This window comes from Chelonoidis abingdonii, chromosome 1, assembly GCF_003597395.2.
Source record: "Chelonoidis abingdonii isolate Lonesome George chromosome 1, CheloAbing_2.0, whole genome shotgun sequence".
NCBI lineage: Eukaryota > Metazoa > Chordata > Testudines > Testudinidae > Chelonoidis > Chelonoidis abingdonii.
The window spans coordinates 69,435,426-69,440,506 of NC_133769.1; positions in this window are offsets into that span (position 1 = coordinate 69,435,426).

A 5,081-nucleotide genomic window follows, 5' to 3' on the forward strand; every position below is an offset into this window, starting at 1 on the left:
AGTACTGTTCTGGGGTGGGTTTGTTTTCCTATCTTCTATAAATGGCATGTGTAGTAAGGTACAAATCTAGGCCTGGAGGCTAAGACTGAAGTATCTTAGCTGTATTTGTTATATGGAAACTGAGGCCCACACCACATACAATCCATCTATGGCATTTAAATGGCTCCCAACATTGAAATGTGTGAGCATTGCATACCACCTCCATGAGGTATGTAATGAAACCACACAGAGACCAAACAGAGGAAATCTGTGGCAGAATGGGGAATTGAATCCTGGCAGCCCAAGCCAAGCCCTAACCACTGGGCCAGCCTTTCTTTCAGAATAATAAAGAACAAACCCTAAGTGAAGGAGTCTCTAGTCCATTTGAATTTAGTTTTAGCTTTAGGTGTTGGGATTTTGCATCTCATCACAGTCCATAATCCCCTCATTTGGAAGCATTATTCCAGGGGAAAAAAATGTTGTTCGGGTGAAGTCAATGCTGACTGTACATATCAGCAACTCCAGTGCAATAAATCCCTACAAACACCTTGTCACTAACCAAAAGAAATAGATAAACGCCAGAAATTCAGGGAAACTCATACACTGGAAAGTGTGGAAAATCAAAGTTAAGGTGCCCAAACTAGATTCAGCTCTGGATCTGTAGGCTAGTACATGATGTACTCAGTAACCTAAATGTGATCTCCAGATTTTTTTACAACACAGTGACAAATATATATAAACCCTTCCCCGAATAATGTTTTTTTTTTCTGAACTTCTGCTTTTATGATGTCCAATTCATTTCAGGTTTTTAAATAAAATCTTCCCTCTCAGACCTATTTTATCAGTTTTGAAGCTGATAGTTGGGTATTCTAGCTGGAGTGGCCTAAATCAGGTTTGTAATAGAAATAGAGTGACAACATTAACTACAGAGTGGCTATTGTCATTCTACAGTGTTACAGAAACAGAAATCTCGGGGTCTGAGCCTGTAGTATTTATACAGACAAAATTCCCATTCACATTTTTTTTTTAATTTACAGATGAGAGTCTCCTAAGTACTATAGGGATTTTAGATACGATGTGCAGACTCTGTTGGTATCAGTGTAAAGGGTATTAGTGCCCTAACTTAGCACACATCCATGTAATAAAGGTGTTCTCCCACCACTGGAGAACATGATATATTATAAACTATTTCCTTAGGGTATAGAAAGCCAGTCATGAGTGAGACTTATTACTGTAAGTCACAAAATAGCACTTGATCAGAATAATAATACCTAGCAATTATACAAAGCATGTCATCTGTAGCTCACAGAAGAGGTAGGTATAAATATGCCCTTTCAGTGTATGGGGAAACTGAGGTGGGGTGAAGTAACTTGCCCAAAATCACCCTGCAGCCCAGTGGAGGATTTGAACTAGAATGCAGATCTCCTGGATCTCAGTCCAGTTCTCTGTCCACTAGACCACACTGCAGCTCCAAATACATATCAGAATGTACAAATGCCACAGTGAACTATGAGATAACCTTTTAACCCAGCTATCAAAGTATTTGTGGTTTGTCATGCAAAGCTGATGAAACAAAACATTTTGAAAATAACAGGATTTTTAGAAACATGCAGATTATATTGGGTCTTGCCTATTCGTTTTTCCAGGAACTCCATACACTAATCTTGAATTACAAAAGCCAGTCAGAGTTAAACAGCTATGCATTTCCTTTATAAAATGCCATAGAGTGACTCCAACAATGTGGGTAAGTCCCACAGGACAGATGCTGCCCAAGCTTCAGAGCTAACTACAAAACTCACTTCTTCAAACTAGCCTTCCCACAATCCCAGCACCAAAACAAATACAATGGAGCAGCGAGAGAGAATTTTGCACCCTTCATAATTTGGAGAGACCTTAGACACCACGTAGTGGCAGGCATCATATAAGAATGAAATAGGTAGATGGTGACATTGCAAGCTCTCATTGTTGCAAGGAGCTTCGCCCCTGGAGTAGAAAAACCACCTTTCCAGAGTGAGAACATGGTTTAATTCCCATGCTAATTAAAACCTTTACCTCTGTCAAGACTGCAAAGAGTGGGCCAGTCATGATGGTGGGATTTGTGCAGAGGATATGGATGAATGTCCAGCAGGTACTGGTCTCAGATCATTAGCTCTTCATAAGCCACTGTAGCAGTAATCAGATGGTAACCATGTCTGGCCTAAGCAGCAAAGAATCCTGTGGCACCTTATAGACTAACAGACGTTTTGGAGCATGAGCTTTCGTGGGTGAATACCCACTTCGTGAGATGCATGTAGTGGAAATTTCCAGGGGCAGGTATATGTATGCAAGCAAGCTAGAGATAATGAGGTTAGTTCAATCAGGGAGGATGAGGCCCTGTTCTAGCAATTGAGGTGTGAAAACCAAGGGAGGAGAAACTGGTTTTGTAGTTGGCAAGCTATTCACAGTCTTTATAAAATGCCTTAGAGCGACTCCAACAATGTGGGTAAGTCCCACAGGACAGATGCTGCCCAAGCTCTGAAGCTTGGGCACGTCTGGCCTGTATGTCCTGAGTCAGAACTGTAGCAGGAATCTAGCAATAAAACACAGGTGAGTGAGCTAGCCAGTTCCCCATGGCTAAGTGATTTTAACCTCTGGGCAGTGACCTCAAGAGTACTGAGAAATGGCTAGACTGCTCAAGGCCTGTTTCCACTTCGCTCAGGAAGTGGAGACTTCAAGTGTGGAAGAGAGGAGATTACAGTCTCACCAGCATCTCTCTTTCCTTTTAGTCTCAGTGCTAGGAGCCTGGGTTTGCCACGCTGCCAGCATGAAGATTTTGCTAATCCTGGGGCTTCTCCTGCCTCTGGCTGCTCATGGGAAGTTCTGCGGAAGGTGTGAGCTGGCAAGAGCAATGAAAAGGCTTGGGCTGGATGGATACTGGGGCTACAGCCTGGGACACTGTAAGTCTGCTCCCTTGGAGGAGATGTCCATGTGGTTCAGAGGGTGGGCAAGTGATTTACCCATTAAATGAATCCTAGGCCAGGGGTCAGCAACCTTTCAGAAGTGGTGTGCTAAGTCTTCATTTATTCACTCTGATTTAAGGTTCTGTGTGCCAGTAATGCATTTTAACGTTTTTAGAAGGTCTCTTTCTTTTGCTGCTCCATCACTTCAGGAGCTCCCCAAATCACCTCTAGTCTCATCCCAGGGCTACCAGGGTTCTCAGGACAAATTTTTGGTGGCCTTAGAGTGTGGCCACCAACTCTTACTGGTGGCTGCGCTCATATTTTTTCCTAAAATACTTGATTAGCTTTAGGAGAAACAAATAAATATGCACATTTACACGTTCAAATCATTGTAATTTATTTATTGCTAGCTAATAAGTCTGTTGTGAAAAGTGATATTAACAAACATACAAGTATCACTTTTCACAGCGGACTACTCAGCTCTGGCAAGCCTGAGGACAAATTAAGCCCTGGATGAGGGGGTTGGGAGGCAGCAGGTGATAGGGTGGGTTGGTAGGTGGCTGCAGGGAGGCAGCAGGGAGTTGGAGCCTGAAGCCCTGTGGCCAGATCCCAAAGTCCCATGGCTGGGGGATGGGGCCTAGGGATGGAGTCCAAAGCCGGGCGGCTGGAGCCTGGGGTCTGCTGCTGCACAGCTGGAGCCCAGGGTTGGAGCCTGAAGTCCTGTGGCAAGAACTTGCTGCCCCACCACCCCTGGGCTGAAGCCCAAAGCTTAAGCCCCACTACCCCTCAGGGCCGCCCAGAGGGGGGGGGCAAATGGGGCAATTTGCCCCCGGCACTTCAGGGGCCCCCATGAGAATGGCTGAGGCTCCCTCCCCGGCCCCAGCCCGACCCAGTCTCTGCCCCTCTCCTGGAGCCTCAGCGTATCCAGCAGCGTCCCTGGACAGTGGTGCAGCATGGCTCCGGCGGTGCCTGAGCTCCACCCTGCTCAGAGCCGCATAGTCAGGGGGCGGGACTGCGAGCTCCAGCAGGGCCTGAGCTCCCTCCGCTCGGCCTAGAACTTGCAGCCCTGCCCCCTTGCCACATGGCAATGAGCAGGGAGGAGCTCAGGCACCACTGGAGCTCGCAGCCGCGGCACTGAGCGGGGTGGAGTTCAGGGGCCCCGCCGGAGCCATGCTGCCTCTGTTGAGGAAAACTCCTGGATGGGCTGAGTCTCCACGTGAGGGAGGAGCTGGGGGTAAGAGGCTGGGCTGAGGTTGGCTAAGGGGCAGGAAGTCCCGGGGACAGTCAGGGGACAGGGAGGGAACAGAGGTTGGGGGTGGGCAGTCAGGGGACAGGGAATGGGGTGAATGGATTGTGGGTGTTCCGGGAGTCTGTCAGGACTCAGTGGGGGGTGGCTAGGGGTTGGGGCAGGCAGGGGACAGGGAGCGGGGTTGGGGTCCTGGGGTGGTGGTTGGGGGGTTTCTGGGGGACAGTGAGGGGACAAGGAGCAGGATGGGTCAGGGACTCTGAGGGGGGCGGGCAGTGGGTGGAGGTCGGATGGGGGCAGGGCCAGGCTGTTTGGGATGCACAGCCTTTCCTACCCTAAAGCTCATTCAGCAGTTTGAGGCTTGCAGAAGAGCCAAGTTGTTAGCTTTTCCATTAGGGCTACCATCCCTTTCACTTCTCAAATGCCAAATTATAGTCTATATTTAATTTCAGTGCCATAGGGAGATTCATGTCAGGGGAGGGTAGCTTCATTTAAAATTAGCCACTGGGGAAAGGGATCACATGAGAAGAGCAATATCCTTCCCAATCCTACCAAGGGAGACCCCTCTCCCCTACATTTCTGAGGCTCCAAAGGAGTTAATTCAGTGATTCTCAAACTTTTATACTGGTGACCCCTTTCACATAGCAAACCTCTGAGTGTGACTCCCCCCTTATAAATTAAAAACAGTTTTTTATATATTTATCACTATTATAAATGCTGGAGGCAAAGCAGGGTTTGAGGTGGAGGCTGACAACTCGCAATCCCCAGTAATAACCTTGTGACCCCCTGAGGGGTGCCGACCCCCAGTTTGAGCGCGCCTGGGTTAATTTAATTTTAGCACCCTGTGCCCATTCACATGCATGTGCTATTTTGAGCATTTCAGTTTTCACAACATAGGCTCATCCCAGATTCTGGAA